This window comes from Stegodyphus dumicola, chromosome X1 (genome assembly GCF_044657685.1).
Source record: "Stegodyphus dumicola isolate Sdum_Otavi_A_Nest chromosome X1, ASM4465768v1".
NCBI classification, from domain to species: Eukaryota; Metazoa; Arthropoda; class Arachnida; order Araneae; family Eresidae; genus Stegodyphus; species Stegodyphus dumicola.
This window is the reverse complement of record NC_140780.1, coordinates 220,372,160-220,398,898: the sequence shown is the minus strand read 5'-3', so window position 1 is coordinate 220,398,898 and position 26,739 is coordinate 220,372,160. Positions and strand designations below refer to the sequence as shown.

General features: G+C 32.9%; 1 long non-coding RNA gene across 3 annotated transcripts; it reads right to left on the bottom strand.

Moving 5' to 3' along the window:
- Nucleotides 1-5,687: 5,687 nt before the first annotated feature.
- On the bottom strand, nt 5,688-26,324 carry LOC118202710 (uncharacterized). Of its 3 annotated transcripts, none has more exons than XR_015038756.1 (5): nt 25,849-26,324; nt 25,490-25,738; nt 22,145-22,198; nt 14,036-14,200; nt 5,688-5,913 (listed from the first exon to the last, which is right to left on the bottom strand). It is a non-coding gene; the product is annotated as an uncharacterized LOC118202710 (long non-coding RNA). The 3 variants fall into 3 exon arrangements; XR_015038757.1 differs by having other exon boundaries at nt 14,041-14,200; XR_015038758.1 differs by having other exon boundaries at nt 25,490-25,638; nt 25,849-26,323.
- Between the last annotated feature and the right edge of the window lie 415 nt (nt 26,325-26,739).

Here is a 26,739-nt window from a genome sequence, read left to right as displayed (position 1 = left end):
CGAAGAAAAAGTCGAATTTTGGAAAACGTGTAAACAACACAATCTGAGTGATACCTGGTGATGGAATATACATAGTATCTGGAAAAGGGACAACGGTAGTCGGAAACAGCGAAAGCCCACCATTTACCGCTTGTGGAACTGTAGTCAAAGGGAAGCTGACTTTGCCTTAAAAACCTGTAAATGGATGTACAGGAGTTGCAACCATATTTAGGCTGACCAACTTTCTGTGTTTTCTTGCTTGTGGGCAAGCAAGAAACAGCGTGGACAGCGTCGCTAATACAAGCTGCATTCCTGCAAACTCTTAACATATGCCTACATATAGGTTCGCTGTCTGCAAGACGACGTCCCATTGATAAACTCCCACACAGCGGCCGGGTAAACTGGTCTTAAGATCATCTCTAATAGATTCCATAACAATATAGTTCTATACTTTGAACGGATGAATTATGGTTGGTCTGAAAAAGTCCTGTTGTTGCTACTTATGCTCACTTGTCAGACTTACAGTCAGCTCAAGCCCACGAAATTCGCCGTGGCAAAGTGTGCAAGATACACCTGTCATTGACAATAGCCTTGAGCTCCATACTGGTGACAGTGCGAATCAACTCAGTTCCGCCCCCAATTTTGATGGAGAGCACCCCGGGAGGAGACGGGTCGGAGAGTCTTCTCCCCTTCCACCAAACCACATGAGACGACTTTCGGCTCGCCGCATATTTAGAGAGCCGCTGTGCCGCACCGACACTATACATTTACAAACATCCATGCCGTCTTTGGGATTCGAACCCGGGCCCTTCGGCACAGCAGTCGGCGACGCTGATCATTATACCGTTTGGGTGGCTGAAAAAGTCTTGGAAGCCTTTATTTAGTAACAACGGAGAATTGCATGCACCCAGAGGCAGTTATTCGATGATTTTTGAAAAAGTTGCTTTCGGCGGCTGCTCTGATACCCATATCTTCCCACGTGGTGATGCAATATAGATCAAAACTTTATTGAATAAGTTATACTATTTCTTTTAGTCTCGATTCCAATTTTATAGACGGTTAAAAGGCAATTTCCCTTGAGACTCGCAATATCGACAACGTTTAGAATCAGAAACGGAACAGCCATCGAGATCACATGAATCTTAAGTAATGTATGGAGCAGTCTTGGGATGTATGGAACAGTCTTGGGAATGTAGGAGCCTTTCTTCAGAATCTTTATGAGCTACTAATATGAATACATATGAGCTACACTCTATGAATAAGTACAAACAGCTAAAACGGCCGTAGATGGATTCTATACTGGTCGATCTTCACCAAGAAAACTTCTTTCATCACCAAAAATTGTACCTCATGATTACCAGATTATCTGAATACAGCAAAGCACATGCAGGCTATCTTGTTTCTACTTTATACATTGGGAAAAATCACGCAAACTAACTACGTCCCCATGACTTGAAAAATTTCAATGCACTTGGGTATAAAAGAATGAAAATAAAAGTATTTACTTTATTGCTCAACATTTAGAGATGACTAACTTCTAATCAAATACACAACGGGCATTTTGTAATTTTCTTTTTCTTAAATGTTGAGAAAATGTAACATCAGCAGGAATTGGAAACGCTCGCAGTTTCATCTTCGCTTAGCTTCTGAAGGTTACAAAGCTCTACCTGCACACCAGTTTTTATGACTTTTGCTATGTACATGGTGATTCAAAAAATATCTAGAAAAATTTAAACTTACAGGTGGGGAGCAGCTGCCTTCTTTTATCAGCAATCCTATACATAAAATGCATGTCGACGAACGTTGCGTTCACATAGCAAGCGCTTGAAATAGACACATAAATGAAGATTTACGCCAGAAAAACGTTTTCACTTGCCGCTCAACAGTGCATTATACACACCTTTCTCCATTTCTGCTTAAGCATACTATTACAAAATCTGCTCACTTTGGTCCCTCTACCTGCCTTTACATTTTTGTCAGATATTTTGATATCACCCTATATATAATCCTGTAACAGCTTGGCTTTCCGAGACCAAATACCATATCAAAGTATTACTACACAGAAAAAACACCGAACCTAACGGCTCATTCAGCTACAAGGGATCAAATCTAACTATCACTGTTCAACAGCTTAACCATCCAGCCAAGGATGGGCCTTAGAAGTAAGGAATATAATTTTAGACATCAATATTCTCACTTTCACAAAATTCTGGAACGAAACACTACATTTTTTATTATATATTAGTTTAGAATAAATAATCTAAATTAATCCAAACATTAAAGCTGTGAATTAAATTATTGCCATTATTATAAACATCAGGTGCATAAAAATATTACCACAGCAATTACATAGATAAATCATGTAACATTCAATGAAATTTCTACCGATAATTTACAGTTGCCATTTCTATTCAAATTCTGCAATATACTTTAAAATAACCTTCAATATTTATTACAGCCATTGTGTTCAGATTATGTGCAGACTTGTAAAGGATATTATAAAAGGACAGCTACTATTATCATTTCCTTAGGTAGTCCCAGATGAGTACACCTTAAATAGTACTTTCCTAGATCAGAATTTCCAATGAAGCTGTACAGAGTTTTATGAAAATAGTTTTAACACCGTGAGAAGGTTCTGCAAATTTAAAATTCTAGCATTTTATGAGGTCCTTACAGATTATAAATTTCATTTAATGAAGTATTCACTGTACTTTAACGTGTTAGGGGGAAAAAAAACTTATATCTTGCAAATTTTATAACGATCTTCCTGATGAAATCTTTCAAAAGGTCTGTTAATGACAAATACTCTTACACCTGATACTGAACCACAAGTAAAAACATGTAACTTTTGTTTTATAAATGCTTTCTAAACTTCGACCTTGGAAGCTTTTAACTACACCAGCAATATGCTTGCAAGAGAAATTCAAGGTAGTAAAATGTATTCTTGAATACCTTGCCTATGAAGGTATAAAATTTCTTTTATTTGTTAAAGCATAATGAATATTTTACTAAAAGGAACTTTTACCCTACAGGAGCTATAAAGAATATTACATTTGCTATTTTTATAGAATTTTCTGGCATATAATATTCAAAGTTTTTGAAAAAATTCACTACCTTAATTTTTAAAAATTTGAAAGTATATGAATCATTCATTAAGAAATAAAACTTTTCTGAGAACACTTGCTTAAATAACCTATTACACAATTCTATCATGCTTATAAAACTAACTAAAAGACCTCTCTTGCTAATTTTACATTAAAAAACATACTGGATATCCATTCCCTGATTTTAGTTTTAAGACCAATTAAAGTCTATACTACTTCATTTACCTTCAAAATATACTGTCTAAAATTCAACTGTTAAAATGCTATGTAACAAATATTTCCGCTTTTTTTTTTTTTTTTTTACAGTAACTATGTAAGCAATTTAATTATACACTCATGTCCATAAATTAAGGATAATGCAAAATCAGGCAAAGGAGCAGTTAGAAGCAAAACAAATTTGACTTATTTGTAAAACTTATTTATTAAACAAAAGGTAAAGAGCAAAAAAAGATGCTATATGTTTGATATTATTAAAAAAATTAGCAATTTTTTCTCCCTGGAGCAAATTACAAAAAAAAAACTGTTTACAAAAAACCAATATTGCATGGTTGGTATGATTGTTAATACACTGTACGTCTCCCAGACGATTACAAGTCCGTACAACGCCTAGGCATGCTAAGTATCAAATTATTGATCTGATTTTTGGGGATATTACACCACTCAAACAGCAACGCTCTCCGACGTTCTGGTAGACATGTAGGAGGAGGTTGACGGGCTGCAACTTGTCAGCCAAGCATGTCCCACATGTGCTTTACTGGATCAAAGTCTGGTGAGAATGCTGGCCAGTCCATACGGGTGATATCCTCCGACTGAAGGCATTCACTTACGATGTTTGCATGGTGAGGACGGGCATTGTCATCCATAAACACAAATTGTGCGCCCATGGTGCCCCGAAACAAACGTACATGTTTTTCCAGAATGACGTCCCAATAGATTTGGCTTGTCATGGTTCCCATTAGAACATGCAGGTCAGTTCTGGAACCCAGAATACTTCCACCCCAAACGAGCACTCTTGCACCACCGTAACGGTGTCGTTCAATGATGTTTTCTTGGTGGTAACGGGTACCTGAAGCTCTCCATATGAATGTCCGGCGAAAATCAGACTGCAAGCTAAACCTGGACTCGTCGGAAAACATCACACAAGCCCACTGTTGCGGTGTCCACAATGCATGGTCTCTACTCCAGGCTAACCGCAGGCGATAGTGAGTTGCAGTAAGTGGAACGCATCTGACAGGTCTACGAGCATATAGACCAATCTGCCCTAGGCGTCTGTATACGGTCTGCCTTGAAATTGTCATACCAGTGGCTGAAGAGAGCTGATGTGATAGGTCTGACGCTGTGCTCCGCCTGTTTCTTTTGGCAGTAACTGCCAAATACCGGTCCTCATTCGGCATTGTAACTCTGGGGCAATCTGTGCTGTAACGTCTACTCACATTACCATCATCTTGGAATCATTGCCAAAGCCTGGAGATGACATTCTGGGCAATTCCAATTTCCTCTGATACTTCCAGTTGGGTACGCCTACATTCCAGACGGCCGATAATTCTACCACATAAAATATCATCCAAATGTGTCCTTTGTGTCATAACTATTCGGTTATTACACTGAAATGCTTATAAAGCACCAGCGAACAATTTTACTTCTTTGCCTGTATTCCTTATATATAGCTCTCTTACACTCTCGTCATTGTGACGTAGCATCGGTGTCATCTGGTTACTTCCTGAAATTTGCATATGATTCTCGAAGCTGTGTGTAGTGATTTTACAGGTGATATATTTATTTTAGAGTTCGATTTCCGAGTGACTCCGAATTATCCTTAATTTATGGACATGAGTGTACACTGATGCTGCCTTTCCGAATACAAAATGTTTTAGGTAGGAATAGCAAAAATATGGTGGCTATTTGCCAAAACAGATGCCTTTATGAAGGACATTCTAGATGTAAAAGGTCCACATTTACTTTAGCCAAGTGAAAAACCTTGAAAACATCCATGCAACTTGTCCACTCAATGTGGCCCACCAGTGCCCGAGCGGTAAAGTCCCTGAACACTAGTAGTTTAGTCCAAGGTTTGAATCCCAGAAACGAGCTGGCTGCATGGGCACTTTTTTTTTTTGGTTTTCCTGATGTGTAACATGTTAATACGAGTCAGTTTCCCTTAGAATGTCCTCCTTGAAGGCATCCCTCCCTTCAGTGTAGTGCTTTAGGGCAGAACACGTACATAACAATAACTTGCCCACTCACTAGGACTCAAACCTAAGTTGACTTACTAGTGTTAAATTCTGTTACTCAGTTATCCATCTCACTACGAATATTCCTTTAATTTGTGGCCAACATTTTACCTTTCTCTGTGATAAAAATGTTGGAGCTATAATTCTCTCTACTATTCCCAAGCTTTTACTGAAAATCAAATGCAATTTTATCATCCATATTGAAAAGAAGAAATAGATTCTAAAGTCCACAATTCAAAGGCAATGATCATTTCAAAATAGTCAGTATTTCGTATAAAATCTCTGTCAAACCTTACTTTACATTAAAGTATTAAATTCAAAATTTCTGATTTCCATCCAGTGTATCACTATTGTATGGTCTAAAAACATTTGAAAATCCCTTTTTAAGATTTCAAAAATTAAACATTTATTTTCATAGACAACTGATGCATTTATTTACGGTCCTTCACAAAAATCTACATTAATTGTAAGCAACAGATGTCAAAGAATATAAAGACAGAAAATGTGCAAAAAAATGTCTGCATCCTTAAGGAAGCTGGATACATTCTCAATTCACTTGATTTCTGCACCATTTGTGTTGCCACAGAAGATTGGTTTTCCAGCTGAAAAAAAAATAATAATTACAGACCTCAAATAAAATAAAATGTTCTTATAATTATTTCCCTTTTACAGAATGTGAATTTAAATTTCATGCACTTTAAAGAGAGGAATTCTTTCCCTTTTACAGAATGCGAATTTAAATTTTATACCGTTTAAGAAGAGGATTCATGCAGATTTCAATTTTGAAATGCAAGCTATTCAAACATAAAAATAGTCAGTTTACCTGAAGATTTAATAAAATAGTCATTAAAACTAGAATAACAATGCCATAAAGTATAATTCTTCATGTACGCTGAAGGCTACACAAAAGTTTCTCTTTACTTCAAGGATTCACTTCCTACATTACCCTACAAACCCAATTTCTCTTTAAGAAAATAAAATTCTTCAAACCCAGAACTACCAATCACTTTACTACAATATGCAAAATTTGGAAAAGGCAGAATTGTGTTTTTCCAGACATCATGGGTGTCTGGAGGCTATGAGAAGCAGGTTTGTGAATTGAAGCCCTATCCCAGAGTAAAAACATAGATTGTCCATATCGGCAGACAGCATATCTTGTCCATATCAACAGACAGAAACAGTGATAGTTTGTTGATTTTAATGATGGCAGTATTTTATCAGTATGATTTTTCCAGATCAGAACGCAACACACTGTTTTTAACAATTACTGGGAAAAATTCTTTTGAGATTAAATATAAAAGTTTTTCAAGAGCATTGCCATGTCTTTCTATTTTCAGAGTAAAAGAACAAAACACCGTAGTACTTAACACCCAATAACATAAATAATAATTTAGTAAAATTAGGTTAGACATAACTGAATGATCAAAAGTAATAATTTATATGCACTTTTTGGGAGTCATATGGGAAGCATATGATACTAATTCTGTGATAGAAAATAACTCCAAAATAATAAATCCATTTACCAGCTGTTTAAGCTTTGCTCTGGAAACTTATCAGCCATTTTGTTTTCAGGCCACTAAATGTTAAATGTGGACATACCTATTTAACTTCAGTGATATAATTACTAATTCTCAGAATGAAAGCAAAACAGGAGGTGCAATTTACTTGCTTATTCTCCTGATTTAGAAAAAATAACAAGAAGCAAAACTGGAAATTACATGTCCGGAACATCATTTGTGATAGCTCTTAAAAAGGTTGATAGCAATGCACTGGGAATTAAAATATCTACATGTCTTAAAGAACTTTTTATTATAAAATTCAGAACACACTTTATGTATATTATTGTTGCTAATAGTTACAAATACTATTTTTTTTATATTATGCAAAAATGAATGATTTAGAATTTATGTTTAGTGTTAACAGGTATAGATGAAAATGATTCAAAGGTCTTTCAAGTCTCAAATCTGCAAATTACTTTCCTGCCAACTCAAAATTATTCCTTGATACAAAATTGATTAAACTGTTTTTAATATGTCAATCTCTAAAAATATTTACTTATCCAATAACTAATATACATAGTAATTGGGTTTACTTATGTCCATAGTACATAAATAATAATCAGATTACCATAGATGGGAGTGTCCAAAAAAGATCAAACTATTAAAACTGCTCACCAACAACTGCAGATGGCATACTCCGGTCACCACGGACAACTAACAACATATCTTTGTAACACAGCACCCTTTGCTGAATTTTTTTTAATAATACCATTTGAGCAAGGTCTTCAAACATAGGCTGCTTGTTGGATATGTAAAAAATCAAAAATGAAGGGTTGGAGAAACAATACATCTCTGCATAATTTTGGGCAAAACTGGAGAAATCTTTCACAGAAACATTCTGAATGCTTCACCAAGCACATAAAAATGACTGCAAGAGCAAAACGGTGTATTCCAATTGATTTTTAATATTATAAGAAGGGCAGAAGTTCAGCTGATGAAGAACCAAAGACTTAAAAATATTTCATGTCAACAGACAACCAGCATGTTCAGAATGCATTATGAATTTGTATCCTGTAGTCAGACAGAAAGCAAGGAAATCTACTAGATAATTATAACATAACTCAGAGATGCTATGCATAAAAAGAGACCTGTATTGTGGGGGGGGGAATCAGTCCTAGATACTACATCATGACAATGCTCCAGCTCATGCATCACTCTTTGTCACCAATAATCTAAAAAAAATAAAATAAATAAATAAAAACCATTGCACTTTTGCACCCCACCTACCCTATTCTCTGGACTTGGTCCCAGAATTTTTCTCATTCCCAAGCTTAAAACCACTCTAAAAGGAGCTCATTTCCAGACTACAGAGGAAATTTCAGAAACGCAACAACAGTATTATTTGGCATCAAAGAAAGTTATTTCTAGCAGGTGATCTGAAAGTAAGAAGAAATGATGATCACAATGTGCTGACACTAGGGGGCAGTGGCTTGGAAGGCACAGTGGTTGAAAGTTTGTATAATTAGCAATAAAACAAGAATGCAAAAGTTGAGTCTTTTTTTTAACAAACCTTGTATGTTCATAGTTTAGTACAAACAGTTCAGATATGAGTGTATTACAGTTATAGTCTGGCATGTTCAGTCCAGGAATTTTATCCCTTACAGTATAAAATAAGTAAAAACCTAAATACAGCCATTAAAGACACACATTAAAACCTACATTTTCTACCGTCTGTTAAGTATAGCAAATAAATATAGTACTGCAAATACACATACACAAAACTACCTTTCAACTACAAGAAAAAAACTTTAAGAATCAAAGTTTAACTGTTTAATTTCAGCAAAGCACACAGAAAATGGCCTAGAAGAGATATAACTCTCCAAGATCCTCATGAAAAATAATAAATCTAATTTAATATTTTAAAAGGCAAAGAAACGTTCCACAATACCACACTATTAGGTGCTTCAAAAATAAAGTGGCCACCACTTTCCACCTTGGTGGCAGTCAAGCCTAAGTCAACTAAGTGCCCCTAATGGAAATACAAAATAAGTGTTCTCACTTTTAAAGTAAGTACTGTCAAAACAAAGTCTTTTAAGTGTGTCATTCTACTTTTCTATTTGTTTATTGAAATAATTTACCCAAGATATATGCTTCTTATGTTTGAAAATTTACAACATTTTTAAATGAAGTAATAATGAAAGTATGTTTTCTCACTGGAAGTATTAAGGAAGCATATGTTATTAAAGTGTTATTACACATGCAAAATGGTGTCAAAAGATATGTACTATTAAATAACAAGAAGTATTATAATAGTTAAACACTGCTACCAAATTATATTTCACCTGTCATGAAATTATGATGAGGAAATGTTCAAAATTAAAATCAATAGACCGTTTCAGTTCCTTCCAAAATAAGCTCAGTTATGTTCGGACACATATCTCAGTAAAATGCTTACATTATAATATGCTACACGAAACTTTGAATTCAGATATGAAGTGTAACCCCGTAAACCTAAATCAACAAATTGAAGGAAACATATTCTAAAATGAGGCTTGGAAAAAGGTGAAAAAGATCTTACTTTTCCTCTCCCAATGCATTACTTATTTCCCTTACAATGAAGATTGTTTAAATCTAAAGGATGTGGCTTTTATCTTTCTTTTAGTAATATCTAATATATTCAACACTCTTTACATGAACTGCCAGACAGTTTCCATTACAGGACAATGCAGAACAAACAGGATTGTACAGAAACCTATAGGTGTCAACACTGCCTATCAGCCACAGCGAATTTAATATTCTTATAACAGTGTTCTTGCACTGCCTAGATGGTATAGTGGTTAGGCAAACCTACTGTGATATCAAAGAGCCTGAGTTTGAATCCTGGAGAAGGCATGACTGTAATTGCCCATGCCTTCATAGAAGGGAAAGGTGGACCACCTATTAGGTGCTTCCAAAATAAAGTGGCCACCATTTCCAGCCTTAGCAGTGGCCAAGCCTAAGTTAGCCAAGTGCGCCTAATGGAAAAAATAACAGTGTTCTTGCTTTTATAGTAAGTACTGTTAATACAAAGTCTTATGTGTGTCATTCTATTTTTCTCTTTGTTTATTGAAATAATTTACCCAAGATACGTGATTCTTATGTTGGGAAATTAACAACATTAAATAAACTAATAATGAAAGTATGGTTTCTCTTTGGAAGTATTAAGTGCACATATCTATCTGGGGGAAATTGTTAGATGGATGTTGTCCTGTTATGGAAAATGTTAGAAAACTCTACCATATGCAAGACAATGGACATTTTTTAGATAACTGCATATTCAGTTTGTGGTGTACAGGAGGAAAAAAGAAAAATAATGGGAAAATGAAGTATGCTATAAAGCAACAAAACACCAGAAGTCAAATGGCTTTATCACTTTTTCACAAATGGCTTTTTATTTAAACACTGATGAAATCAGCAGGTCTTCAAAAATTCTTCAATAATGATGGAGTTGACCACTTCAGTAGTTTATTTGATATTGCATAGGTTTGTGTGAAACCTGAACTGGAGAAAGCAATCATGGTTTCCCTTAAAGATACCATTAACTACAAGCTAATTATGCTTCATATATTATTATGCTATTATAATTTATACCTTTATGAACTGTTATTCAAATACACCTAATATAAGTGTTCCAAGAAAGATATATAAACATAAATTCAAGAGAGATTAATATAATATTAATCTATCATAACTTCTATAGCAATACTTACTTATCTCAAGCTATAGCAGTAAGTTAATTTATTCCAGAAACTTCTTTTCCATTTTAACTCAATTATTTATTCTACAGGATATATTCATTACTTTGATCAACAATAGGTTATTTATATTTATATGTAACAGCTACAACTTCTTTTAAAAGCTACAATTTCTTCATAGATAATAAGCTGGCTCTTTTTTAGTGTGTTTCACAAAAAAAAAAAATGCAATTAATATTTTTTCCTTAATAATATCATAAATAATCAAAGTTCAGATCAAAATAAACATACAAAAAGAGGCAAAATTAACTTTCAATTTAATAAAGCACTGTGTATATAACTGGGAATTGTATGGATACTGCATCTCGACATTGTATATACTGATTCAAAAAATATTACCTACTATTATTTGGGTCAAATTTTCAAGGCAATTTTTTATGTTTAATGAAAACTTGTAAAATAATGAAAAAATATGTCCATGCCTAATAACACTTTTAGCATTTCCAATAACAGAAAAAATCTCAAACAAGAGAAAATTAGAAAAAAAAAATCAGGACAATTCCTTTTTCCATATACAGACATTCTTTCACCTGGATATATACCAACTATTAATTTTGAAAGAAACTTGTTTACAAGCACAATCACAAAAAATAATTCTGCATATCACAGGAAGATGAATGAAAAAGATTTTCTTTTTCATTTTGTTCTGCAGTTCAAATTAGTGAGAAAACACCCTAGGTATATTTCAAGATTCTGCTTGCTGTAATAGACAGTACCTGTGATTATCCATCAAACCTGCATAATAAATTGCTGCAATCAATGACTGTAAGTGCAACAACTATTTTCTCAACAGCAGCATCACCTGGACGTGTGACAGGTAAGTCTACAGTTATAAGAGAAGAATAACTGTATTAAAATGTAGTACAGTTAAAAGTCTTTAATCCGGACTCGTCGGGACTTCGGTGATTCCGGATTATCGATTTTTCCGAATTATAGATCATCAGTTTAAATCTGGTAAGATGGCATGCAGAAATTATAAAATTAAAAATATGAAACCGTAATTTATAAAATAATGAGCAATTATGATCTAAAGGGTATCAAAATTTACAAAAAAAAGCTTAATATTTATTTGTTTACTTTATTAAACATTTCTTTCAACGCGCGCATGCGTTAAGCATACACTATGCATAGCCGAAATTAGAAAATTGCAACCAGAAAACTATTTGATTTGTATTCGTGATATTTATAATGACGATGAATTTGATTTAAATCATATCAAAGACGAAGTACATCGAGATGAAATACTACATTAATTAAGGAATTATAAGCCGAATAAAATAAAACCATCTGCTCTGAAGATAACGATAGTGTTGACAGATCAACTTCCAGTTCATTGCGCGCCGCCACGTTCCCTCTACCCCCCCCTGCGCAGAGCAGCGTGAAATTGATAAACAGATTTCGGAACGGTTAGATAAACAAAGGATATGCCTTTATCCATTTTTTGGAGCAATTCCACTTTTTGTTTGATGGACATCGAAACATACTTTCGTTTTCGTAGATCCTTTGGGAGTTCCAGCATCGGAAATTCTATTTGACATAATCGAAAGTTCAAGCTTACTTTTATAAAATTGCTCTTACAGTCTGCAAAAAATAATAAGCCGGGTCCAATTCGAAGATTAAGGAACAACGCAATCATCAACATTAACTGAAATAGACAATTAGATAATTTTAGCTTATACCGTCCGTTATACATTAAACGCGCCGTGAAAACGTATTCTGCGCTTGTGCACACGCAAATGCGCAGTCGTAAAGGTCTTACGCGCACGCTTAAACGCCTATGCGCATGCGTCATCGCGGTGCATGCGCAGAAAGTTTTTAGCTTTGAGGTCCGGATTATAGATCATTCCGTATTATGGGTGTCCGAATTAACGACTTTTGACTGTATAGTGAAATGTCTAATACGAAGGTACATAACTACTACTCCAGTTCAGAATCAAATTTAATGGATAATGTGTAACATTTCCTTCCAGCATGTTATCAAACAAGAGACTTTATTTTGAATCAAAACTGGTTGGTCATATCAGTAATACAGTAAAACTAATAATAAGAATAATACATTATAAAAACATGTATAGGGAAAATATCTATAAGCCATAGAAACTAACACTAGAAACATATCTTAAATTTGTTTTTAGAAGTCTGCTTGAGACATTATACTGCAGCACATTTTTTAACACTACATAGTTCATTCCCCCCTCCCCCCAATCTTCAAAAATAACCTATACATTTACATATTACAAGAGAAAGAAGCACTTACAACTCAACATCTCTGAAAAAACTTCTTAATAGCACAGTGTAAATAATAACTGATTGTGTGTATATTTGAACATTAAACATACTACTAAGATGTTTGAGTAAGTTATCCTCAAACGCAGTTACTAAAGAATCGTAAGTTGCAATAATGATAAACTCTTCATTTAAGAAGAAAGAAATATTACTTAGCTTTAAAAGAACAAAATAAGTTAAAACTTCAGAAACAATTGAAATAATTATTCAACATATTCAAAAGAAACTTACATAAACTAATTCAGTCATTTTAAAAATAACACCAGTTTTATTTATAGCTGCAGGATCTTTTCCAAAAAGACCAGAAGATGGAAAAGGCTACGGCTCACAGTCCTATCATGCCAATTTTATATCTTTTGGCATATGTTTGATCAAGGTTTCTGAGTTTCGTTATGCAAAAGAACTACTCGCTTTCAGAAGCTTAAATTATTGTCTGGACATAAGAATTATTTCTTGCCTTTTTGTTGTAGATTATTACAATATATTTTTTAACTATGGGAAAAGAATATGCTTGACATTTAACAGAAAAGAAAAAAACTAAAACAAGAGAAATGACCTAAAGGAAGTTTTCATTGCACTTTGTTTTTCTCATAACTTTCAAAATAAACATTTACATGAATTAGTACATGTATGAAAATCAACACTTTCAACACTAGAAATGTAACAACCTGGCTTTACTAGTTCCCTCAATACTCATATCAAATTAATCAGTGGAACAATCATCTTCAGTATTAAAAGGAACTGATAACTAAATTAGATCAACAAAGTCACAAAGTTTAAATGATGTAATTATCCACTGAAAATTAAAATATTTCTCTCATTTTAAGGAGCTATAGTAAGTAATTTGCTAATGAGTAAAACGGGCAGATTTCTCAGACGAATCCAATCTCTTCTAACCCTGATAGATTTGGTCTAAAAAGGGAGAAGAATGACCTTGAATATATTGATTTCTAATGAACTCTGCACAATTATACTGAACTTAAACAATAATGCAGGTGCAAAAGCTCATTTGAACCTCTTGGAAATCTGTAGGAAAACTTGAGTCTTTAACTATACTGCACCTGAATTCTCTGAAGCTTTAACGCTTCGATCAGATTAATAATAATGTACAAATATTCAATATAAAAGAATTTAAAAATAAACACCTTACTGTCTCTTCTTGCTTGAAAAAGTAAATTGCTGGTGTCACTCTCTTGGCTTCAGTTACTGACCTGGAAATATGTCTTCTTAACCTCATGAATATTACATTTAGCACAGCCTACTATTGAGATATTGCTAGGATGCCTACTATTGAGATATTGCTAGGATACCTACATGAAAAAAAAATTGCAGATTATGGTAATAAATATTTATTTGTTAATAAATATGGAGATTTCCAGTTTACATTATATCCATAACAATTAGAAATGTGCAATACTGAACATACATGTATCTCATACACACTAAAATCTCTTGTAATCTACACCCAGTTAACTGGCAATATCAGGATAGTGGCACTTTTAAGGCCTGAACTTTAATACAAAATTTAGGCTATGATATATATTTAATGGGCAAACAATATGGAGATTTAAATATGGAAAACATTTATGTTGTGTTTCTGCCACCTATCGCAAAAAGTCTTATTCAAACAATTGATAAAAGAATTGTCTCGGATATAAAAATAAAATACCAATTCCTTTGTGAGCATCGATGCATGAATTTTGAAGGTATTGCCCATAATTTTCAAAAACAGTTCACATTAAAAGAAGCAGAGTTTACTTTGTCTGTTGCTAAGATATATGTAATGAATATTACTTTATGTCACTACAGTACAAAGTCTTTAATCCGGACGTCCATAATCAGGAATGATCTATTATCCGGACATCAAAGCTACAAACTTTCTGTGCATGCATAGCGTTTACGCATGCGCATAATACATTTACACATGCACGTTTAATGTATAACGGATGGTATAAGCTAGGTTAAAATTATCTATTTCAGTTAATGTTGCAGATTGTGTTGTTCCTTAGTCTTCTAATTGGATCCGGCTTATTATTTTTTGCAGACTGTTAGAGCAATTTTATCAAAAGTAAGCTTGAACTTTCGATTATGTCAAAAAGAGTTTCTGATTCTGGAGCTGGCAAAGGATCTACAAAGCGAAAGCATGTTTCGATGTCCATCAAACAAAAAGTGGAATTGCTGCAAAAAATGGATAAAGGCATGAAGAAAGTGACAGAGAGGTTAGTGAAAATGAAAAAATTTTGATTGACAAATTAGTTGGTATTCTCAGCACAGCAATTACAGGACTTGAACAGCGGAACTTTGTAACTGAACAAGAAATCTTGTCTGTTTATAGAATTAAAGACAAAGTATTAGCACATAAAACAAAGCAACTTAAACAACTTACATTGAAATAAATGTTTAATAAAGTAAACAAATAAATATTAAGCTTTTCTTTGTAAATTTTGATACCCTTTAGATCATAATTGCTGTTTATTTCATAAATTACGGTTTCATATTTTTAATTTTATAATTTCTGCATGCCATCTTACCAGATTTAAATTGATGATCTATAATCCGGAAAAACCCCTACTCCGGAATCGCTGAAGTCCCGACGAGTCCGGATTAAAGACTTTGTACTGTATTTGAGTAAATTGCGGACTGGAATCACATCCATAGGTAATGACCTAAGTGATGAAAATTCTGTTGGTTTTTATATAAATTTGGTACCTTGGCAGAGATCTAGCAAGTACTTAACATGTTTGGAGATTATTAGTGAAGAGTAGCTGCACATTTGAGTTAAAGTAGACAATTTTGTTTCCATCACTGTTCTTCAAGATGATGACAAAATAATTGTGTAGAAATGTAGAAAGATGATGAGGTTGGTTGGTTAATTTTTTAATGGCACAAAACCTCGAGGGTTACTAATGAAAAAGAAAGCATTATACATGGGAAGAACAGCACAGCAAAAGAATTACGTAAGGATTTCTTGAAAAAGGAAAATGCTTCATTATGGATGTTTCTTGGTAATGAAATTAGGCGATGTCTTACACATATTAGCTTGGTAAAGCAACTCTGCGACATTTTGGAGTAAGGTACTGACAATCAGAAAGTACCAAAAGAATTTATAACATATCTAAAAAAAAAAAAAATGCTAATAGAAAATAACGGACTACAATTACATAAAGAGGTTGATATAGCATATAATTACTTTTCTATTAAAGTCCATAAGCTACATATTGCCTAAATAATATGTAGCAGCATGTTATGTTCATTCATGTTCATGATGATGTTTGGTTTGATTTGGCTTTATTTAGTTATGCAAAATATACAAGGGCTATCTACCTAGCAGAAGGGATATCTTCATTGAGGAATTTTCTAAGGGAAACAGGCTTGCATTCATGCTACACATGGGGAAAACTATAAAAACACCCACACAGTCAGTTTACTTGCTCAGATTCGAGGAATGGTCAAACCATCAGTGTTCAGTAACTTTACCGCTCAACTGCTGGTGGGCCATATGTGATGAAGTCTTAATAATGTGATTAAATGAATGTTTAGCGGTTTACAATGCATTACAATTCATCACGTGATAACACACATGCCAAATATTTGAACTATGCTTCACAGTAAATTTATAATGAATAATTCTGGTGTTTTACTTAACTCTGAGATGATACTGAAAAGGGAAAGTATTTATCACTATCATATATAGAACTATACAGTTTTGGTGAATGAGAGAATGAAAAAAATCGTACTGTCCTTAGAAATACTTGCTACTTAGAAGTCACACTGTCAGCAGAGTACTGGAATTAGGCTAATCCCATAACATTTTAGTTAGCAACAGTTAGAAATAATTTTTTTCATAACATTCAAAGGCATTAAAATCATTTCATAACTCTTGAGAACACTCTCTTTGAGTGTTAACTGCAGTTTCATGCAAATCAAATATATTACTGTTGCCTGCCCTCTTGCAAGAAAAGACTTGCTAATTTTCACCTGCTCCCAAATCCCACTATACATGCTGATTGTGTAGTGACTACTAAGTTAGAGCATGTACACAAGTATTATTATACATGCTGTTAACTATTAATAATAGGCATAAAAACTTTTTAATTTTTCACAACTCTTATATGTGAAATCAATTTAACATTTAGTACCATATTTTAGTTTATGTTCATGAAAGTTTTCTTGTAATACCTGAAATAATATAATGATGCAGGATTTCAGAGTTTAATATTTGGAGAGCTGAATGGTACAAAGAAATGAATCGCCATGCAAGGAATAGTTACAGAACATGCATAACTGATAACAGTTGTCATGCAGCTGCTGCATGTCAATTCAGTGGTGCAGCTAGCACTTTTGCACACCCCCCCCCCAGTTTTGCTATCCTTTTTAATATATACAAATAAATAATTACAAAAAGTCAAAATAATAGGGGGATAAAATAATAGGTGCAAATGTAGGGGAATAAATTAAAACTACATTTTGAAGAAAAACTTCAATTCTGATATTTTAAAATTATATTATTTTGCTTTTCTCTCTTCACAAAACTATTTATGACATTGTGGAAGTCTATTTGATTGCTCCAGTTACTGTTCTGTAGACAGCAGAGAAACATTTCTTAAATGCAAAATATACATTTGTAGTTCTTAAATACTTCTTAAATGGTTTTCATTTAGAAAATGCTTCTCAAATCTAGCAACTTTTACAGCAATTGAGAGGAAAATTCACATTAGTATTACAATATTTGAAACTTTATTCTGGAGAGATTGTATTTTAACGAACACACTGCCAAAAACTGAAGATGACTAACATTACAAGTTCCAATTTCAATTTTCTTAGCAATAATGGGAAAAAACACTAATATGCTTCTTTCTTTAATGAGTAATTATTCTTTATTATTCACAGTGATCATAATTTTATTCATATTCCTAATCTGCATTTAAAAGTTTCGATGGAATAGAAAAGGTATAAGAAAAATTATGTAGCTTTTGGAATTACTTGCCACTTTTCTTTAATACTTTTATCTAGTATAAAAACTTTTCTTCTCTATTTAATTCAATTAAGAATCTAATTATTCTTCACCTGCCTTGAGAGAATCCACTTCAATAAACTCTACAAAATAATGTTTGAAGCAAAAAATGTCGTCCGAGGCAGACCGCTTTCAACTAGCTATGCAACCATGACTACTTGCTGTTCAAGCTATCAGTAAATAAATTCTCTGACCTCAATCCCAATCTGCCATATAATTTGGGATATCACATTTAAAAATTAGGTTAGGTTATTGGAATATGGCAAAGCACATGAGGATTGGATCATATTGAATCCAGGTTAAATTCCTAATATTCAGTGGCATTAACCACTCAGCCACTGGTGGAACTCAGGTGAATCAACGAAAGTCACAAAAGTAGATTTACATATTCTCGCTTATACAAACAATGATGAGGACACTATACAACTTCAAAATAATGAATGGCAAAAGTATATTTACATGTACCCCTCGGCAAAAATTGGCAATTTTTGGCAGTACATGGATTGGATTGGATTATTCAGTTATGGCAAAGCACACAAGGGCTATCTGCCTAAAGGGAGGGATGCCTTCATGGAGGACTTTCTAAGGGAAACTGGCTCGTATACACGTTACACATGGGAAAAACCACGAAAATGCCCATGCAGGCAGCCCGTTCGCAGGATTTGAACCTAAGACCGAACTACCAGTGTTCAGCGTCTTTACCGCTCAGCCGCTGGTGGGCAGGCAGTACATGGATACTGAGTTTGTGCAATTCTTTGACTTGTTATTTTGGCTTGTGTATCGTGCTACACATAGCCAAAATAACAAGACAAAGAACTGCACAGTATCCATGTACAAACGACCTATTTTTACTTTAAAAAAATATCCCAGAATTGCACAAACTTGCCATTGCGCACTCCCTTGACTTTAACCATGTGCACATTGACCTATTTTTCACTTTAAAAAAATCAGAGAATTTTACGAACTAGGCATTGCGATAACTAGGATCCCTTTGTCTATGTACACATCGAATATATTCATTTAAAATGTCAAAGGAGCAACCAATAAAAAAATATATAATCTCAATAAACTACATTTTAAAACAAACAATGAAATAACACAAAAAAGGAAATTCATCTTTGCACTACACAAAGGAAATATCCACTTACCTTATTTACGAATTAACATGTCTTCAGTCAAACAAAACTCCTTAACAGCATTCAAAAACTTCCTAAAATTATCGGAACTAGAATGGGTATACTGGCGTCACCACATAAATTCACAAAATAAGAATAAAAAATGTCTTCTGTAGCATCATATCGTCCGACCACACACATTTCCTTTCTACAAACAGGATACTTAATAATTGCTACTAAGTAAACCTTCATTTATGCACCACTCAAGTAATGCTATTTTTCCCTTTCTTTCCAAATCGTACAGAAACTTCAAATTCATCTTAAGACATTCAGGCATTTTGCCATCTAAACCAGAAAACAAGCATTGTACTTCCTAGTGAACACACATGACAAAGCCCTTACAAATTCACTGCAATCATGCAACCGTACGTCATAACAGGTTTTCTATAATATTCAACTACTCAGGTTATCATAAATAAACCACCACTTGGCGATAAATGAAACAACAACTTGGCGATAATACAAGGGGTACCCTTCTCTCTACTCTAACCTATTTAACGATATGTAAATTATGAAGTCTGTTTTATGGGCCTTGCATTTCTTTTGGAGACTGAACTGTTCTAAATTATTTTTATGAATCAGAATAAAAATCATATATTACAGCATAATGAGTGATTTTCCCTTTTCAAAAGATTTCCACAAATTTATAACAGGAATACATTACTATTCGTATTCAAAATACCATAAACCACATTATGGGGACCACCTCCCCATAATCAGAAATCTACATCAGAAATGCACCATTATTTTAAGAGAAAATTTTTTACAAACATTGGTACTTTCTGTAATACAGTTAAATACCAAAAATCCGTCAACATGAAATCCCCCAACTCCTGAAATCTGCGTTGCCTCTCAAAATATAAACATTCAGTTTAAAGGTTCCAAAAACCACGACATTGAGTACGAAATATCGAAGAAAAAATACTTACTGAATAATGACGTCATAATTACCGAATAATAATGAGTCATAACGGAAATACCAAATTATTGACATCATGATAAAAGTTTTTTCTCCTCTAATCTGCATCGAGGTAAGAAAGCAGATGATTCACTCAACTCTTCTTTCAAGTTCATGATTCACGTTGTATTTTCTGACCTTTGTTATTTCACGAGATTATTTAGTGCTGCCTTTTTTTTAATCCAGATATTTTGTTGATAAATTAAGAATATTTTAAATTTCAGTTCTTTTTAATGCAATTAAATATAAGAAACGCACTCATGATTTTACTGCTTGCAAAGTTGAAAAACGTAAACACGCTGCATTGATGGTAATGCAAAAAGTGCAAATTCTGCAAAAGATGGAGACAGGTGCATTTTATAGCAGAATCTTGTCGAATTGTGATACAATTGTGTATGATATACAGAAAAATTTAAAAAAGCTGTCAAAATTTTATAGCAACAGTGATTCTAACACCGGAATCCGAAACCAGAAATCTTTGCACGAGGCAAAATCAGCAAACCTCGATGCTGTGTATATATAATGCAATATCTAATATAATCAGTTTATATATGTAATAATAATTTAATGCATATAATAAGTTATTGAAAGAATGTATGTAATAATTTAATTAAATGCATCTAATATGCCTTATTTATTTTGCACTTTTAGTCTGAATATTATGATTTATCTTTTCTGTCCTTAAATCCCGGAAATCCTAAAATCCGCACAACCTCTGGTCCCAAGCTTTGCGGATTTCTGAACTTCTACAGTACGATCAAAACTCTCTAACATGATAACCTCTCCCAATAACTAAAACTATCTTGAGCATGAATGATAATCTTAAGAGAAAATTAATCTTCCCCAAAAATGGTCTCATCTTAACGAAAGCCACAATATACCACTGGCAGACACAGTATGACTAACAAAACTGTCAGAATTATACACATATATTTCAAATCTTGGTCAGGATTGAGGTAGAAAGACAATACTGGCATGTTTAGTTTTCTATATTATGAAATTGACCCTTTTTGACTGATAAAATTTTTTCAAATTTATCAATTGTTTATTCCTTTCATTTTTAAATATTTTCACTGTTGCTGTAAACCATGAATAATTAAACACACAGTAAATCAGCAGATATGCCAGTGTGATTGTGGTGGATTTTGCATGAATGCTGAAAAACATTATTACGGCCCCTGACATAAAAATAAAAGGACTACCAGTACAAAAAGAAAGTTTCCAACTAATGAATAAGCAATACGAATGTAATTTTTAAGCTTTCACAATTTCACAGAACTAATATGCATCTGCTTTCAATGCTGGGCTAAATAGTTCAATTAATATGAAACATGTAATAAGACAACCTTGAAAATAAAATGAATTTTATACATATATATATATACCTATAATGCGTATTTACTTCAACTGTTTATTATATTAGAGGAAATGTACAACATTTTTAATAAGCATGAAACTCTGAAATAAGTGAATAAATTACATCTTTTCCCATTTTAAATAACATGTTTAAAGAAAATCTACTTCAGGTAGTTTAAATGGTAGGTGCAATGTTTCAAAATAATTTTATAATCAAAGAACAAGAATTCAACAGCATAATCTCAGATTTTGATTATTTTATATTTACTGCCATTTTCACAACATCTCATTTGAAATAAATAGTGAAAATAATCATTTTAAAGAAAAAAGAAAAATTTATAAAAAAAACACTCATTTTATACCAAGAGAATTCAGACAAAACAGCAAAATCTGTGAAATCTATAGATCAAATAATGAGCTTTAGCTAATGAACAATAAAAATTAGTTTCCATTTTTGTATAATTGAATTTTGTAATTTGTATAAATGACTAAACATTTTGCATATACAGTAGCACTATTTCTAAGGAGATACATTTCATGCTAATCTTTATTATTATTACTTAGTGACATAAATGCATTAATTTTAATCAAGAGTAGGCACTTTTCAATTAAAGAGGCATGAGCATCATGCACACACATTACAATTAGTCTCTCTTAAATGGAAAAATACTTAAGGGTCAACATCAAAGTAACAAAATACGTAGAGTACACAACATACAACTTTGCATCATAAACACTAAATGTAACTCACCAGAATTATTGTGAAATCCATAGTAAAAGCCTTCTTATGAACAGAGCCACCTATCTGTAAAAGTACAAAATATATGATTTTAAATAAGAGATTTTAAAATAACATATATATACAATTTAACAAAAATTAATGATTGTACTATCAAGGAAAGTGCAATACTTCTGTAAAGAATTATTTTAACTAATAAAACAATTTATAAAAACAAAATAAACATTAAAATTAAGCAAAGTAATATAAATGAATTTTTTTAATTGAAAAATTCATTTATTTTGAATCAAAATAAATAATATTCATTATTTAAAATTAATAATATTTATTATCACAATAAATTTATTCATTTATTTTCCTTAATTAAATTAAATCAATCTCAGCTCTATTAGCACCAGATTTTCCTGCTGAAAGGTCAAATTTTAATAACCTTATTAAACTGGTATTAAAATTATATATATATATGTATATATATATATATATATATATTACAGTCAAAAGTCGTTAATTAGGACACCCCTAATCCGGACCTCAAAGCTACAAACTTTCTGCGCATGCGTCGCGTTGACGTTTATGCGTTTAATATATAGGCATTACATAGGCGTTTACGCGTGCGCGTAAGACCTTTACGGCTGTGAATATGTGTGTGGGCAAGCACATAATATGTTTACGCATGCACGTTTAATGTACAAGGGATGGTATAAGCTAAGCTAAAATTATCTAATTCAGTTAATGTTGCAGATTGCGTTGTTCCTTAATCTTCGAATTGGATCTGACTTATTATTTTTTGCAGACTGTTAGAGCAATTTTATAAAAGTAAGCTTGAACTTTCGGTTATGTCAAATAGAATTTCCGATATATATTTACTAATATGTAAAGGATCTACAAAGCGAAAGTATATTTTGAAATCCGAAATCTGTTCATCAATTTCACGCTGCTCTGCAGCAGGGGGGGGAAGAAACGCCGTGGCGTGCAATGAAGTGGAAGTTGATCTGTCAGCACTATCCTTATCTTCAGGGCAGATGTTTTTATTTTATTTGGCTTATAATTCCTTACTAAATGTAGTATTTCATCTCGATGTACTCCGTCTTTGATATGATTTAAATCAAGTTCCTTGCCATTATAATTCGCTTCCGATAGTGAAGAAAGTGACAGAGAGGTTATTGAAAACGAAAACATTTCGACTGACAAATTAGTCGGTATTTCCGACACAGCAATTATAGGACTTGAACAGCGGAACTTTGTAACTAAACAAGAAATTATGTCTGTTTAATAGAATTAAAGAGAAAGTATTGTCACATGAAATGAAGCAACTTAAACAAGTTACATTGAAAGAAATGTTTAATAAAATAAACAAATAAATATTAAGCTTTTTCTTTTTGTAAATTTTGATACCCTTTAGATCATAATTGTTCTTTATTTCATAAATTACGGTTTCATATTTTTAATTTTGTAATTTCTGCATGCCATCTTACCAGATTTAAACTGATGATCTATAATCCGGAAAAATCGATAATCCGGAATCGGATCCTGACGAGTCCGGATTAACAACTTTTGACTATAGTTACATTCTGTATTGACGATTTGATGGTTAAGTAAATTTATCAATATTTTAAAACTTCAGAAGGTGGCAGCATTAAAAATTAACATGGATTATCAATTAAATGACAAAGTAAAGGCTATATATAAGTTTTTTTCAAGTTACTTAGATTAATTAGTAATAGGACTACACATTTTTCCTTTATCACCAAAACTTAAGGTACTTTTCAATGCAAATCAGAAATCTGAAAAAGCCGGTATCAGGTATTCAATGTTTTCATTCTAGAATGAGAAAATTACGATAAAATATAATATTATTCAAAAGGCAACACTTTTTATGGCAGGAAAAATAATTGAAAGAAAAAAAAAAAGAATGGTATTATTCGGTTTCAAGGACCGTAAAAAAATTGCACCGAAAATGTATGCTCGAAAGCGCCAAATCTAGCAAACACACCCATTTAACAGCGTGCCAAATCTCGTGTACGCGCTGATTTCAGATTGCGTAATTTACATAGTTCTATATTTTTTAAGATGCCATTGAAATACTAGTTTAATTTTTAAATCCTTTTTTGGTATCCTATGGATTTAACAATTTGGAAATTGCCCATGACAAAAAGTCTGCAATAGAATTTTGAGTAAAGTGCAGAATCACCCACTGCTTGACACGTTTTTAAGAACTGCACATACTCGGTATCCATGTACACATCGACTTATTTTCACTTAAAACAAATCACAGAATTGCACAAAAATGACACTGCGCACACCCTTGATCTACGTACACATCGACCTATTGTCACTTAAAAAATAAAAGATAATTGACAAAATTACAATTGTTTTTACCCTTGTAAAAAGCGGCAAAATAAAAATAGAAATAAGCGGGCGATTCTGCACTTTACCGAAAATGTTTTCGAAAAAGGCATCATTCATTATAGAAAATTATGTTTGAACAACCAACGAGATGACATTATGCTTTAGCGATAACTCGGTAGCGAAATATTATATGAAATTAACCTTTCATCTAAATTAAAACATCAATATTTAAATAGTTATTTACTATTATACTTCCTTTCTCGTGTTAGGGTTGTCGCAATTACTTTTGGCAGCACTGGCATCAACAATAGTTTGGCGATTTCTTACGACCCTCGAAACCGAATAGTACCAAAAGAATATCCTGAAGTCTTACTCTACTGCTTTGTTTAACCATTTTTTTTTCATTTTGTACTTATTTATATATGTTAAAACTCGGCAAGTGCAACTACATCATACTAAATATTGCCTGTAAAGTAAAAAGTACAATGTAGGATTTGGTGAATCGCATATTACTCAATGAAATGTAAACTTAAAATAGCCAGAGCAATGCAGAAAGAAAATTTCTGCAATTATTTGAGAAAAATCTAGGCACAAAATATGGATAGTAGTTATATAAAAAGACAGTCAATATTGATTACCTTCTAAAATTTAATTCTAGAAAGATTCGACTGCGACTCGGTTTTTAGTGGAACTGGATCCAATCCATTTTCATACCATTAGTTTTTTAGAAAGATAAATTAAAAGATAAATGTCCTAAACAAGGGCCTTGAAATAGCTCCTGGGTCGTTAAATGTGCGAACTGTTTTTCTGTTATTTTTATCATAAAAACTAGTATATTGAGGGTGTTATTTATACATAATAAAATTTATGTAATCTTGTATTCTGAAAGTCTTTTATACTTATTTGATAAATGATTGTTATCATTAAAATAGTTGAAGTTATTTCTAAATCATGTTCATATTCATTAGTGTTACAAATATATTTCTATCTGATATGCATTATACTTACATTTCTGTTAGTTCTTTCTTTTCGAGAAACCTTGCCCGATGTTTTGCATATGCAGAGTCTTTGAAGAATTCGCATATTTCTTCACGCACCTTTCTCTTTTTCACTTCCCAGAAAGTGTGCTCTGTAGGTGTTTTCACATGATAGAAATCCTGTACAGGAACAGGAGTATATAAATAATTATACTTCCTAGTCTTCCAACTGCATTTCATATCTGTGGCAGATAAATCCTCCAGCTCATTAATATCGTTCCTGCACAAATTAAAGTATGTTGGTAAAACTATTTCCTCGATTTTAATTTTATAAAAACTGTCATGAACTATTTATTTCCATTAAAATATAATAGAAATATCGGTACTTACGTACTAACGCAACCAGGCCAAAATTCGCATAAATCACCAAATTTGGCGACCCTACTTACGACAACCCTACGTGTTATACGTAGTTTTTCGTAAAGAAATTATTTTTCTTACTGGTTAGATTGAATGCCCTGAAATACTTTAACTATCGGTATTTGCAAGGAGGTTGGAATAGATGGAGTAAGCATGACGTCACAAAATTGAAGCCGAGGAAGGATCGACAGCGTGACGTCACGACTGATGAGCCAGCATGGCTGCCGTGTAGCGTACGGATAAGACGAAAGCTTTGTTTATAATTGTGAAGTGTCTGGTGTGCAAATGCAGGAAGATAACACTTCTCTGACTCCTATGGAACCAATATTTTATTCCTTACGATGTTATAGATTCTTATTCATAAGATTTATTTACATTTTACATGCACGTAGCATCGAGTGACAAAAACTCGAAATTTGTTTACTTCGTTCTTCGCGGAGACTAGAAGGTGTTGCCATTCCGCTTTAACTAAATTTAATTAGAAACTTAACGGAACTGAAGCGACACTACACACCCCCTTCCTAGTGACAGCGATTATGGAAGATAGTCTTTAAAGTGACTGGGGAACTTCACATGTCTGCCGGTTCTAGTAGTCTTAGTTTTATGATGAGTTTCTGAATTTTCTTCAGTGTTCTTGAGTGCAGGTGTTTCCCCAAGTTCCGCTTTCTTGGAATGGGAGTTTTGAAAAGGAATATCAGAATCTTGCACTAGGAAACATGGCTTTAGTCTGTCTATTGAAACTCTTTTAACTTTTCCTTGGATTTCAATATCAAAGTACTTATCATTTCTTGCTCTTACAGGATACGGTCCAAGATAGACAGGCTGTAGCGACGAATTATTAATGTTGTTGTATAGGAATAC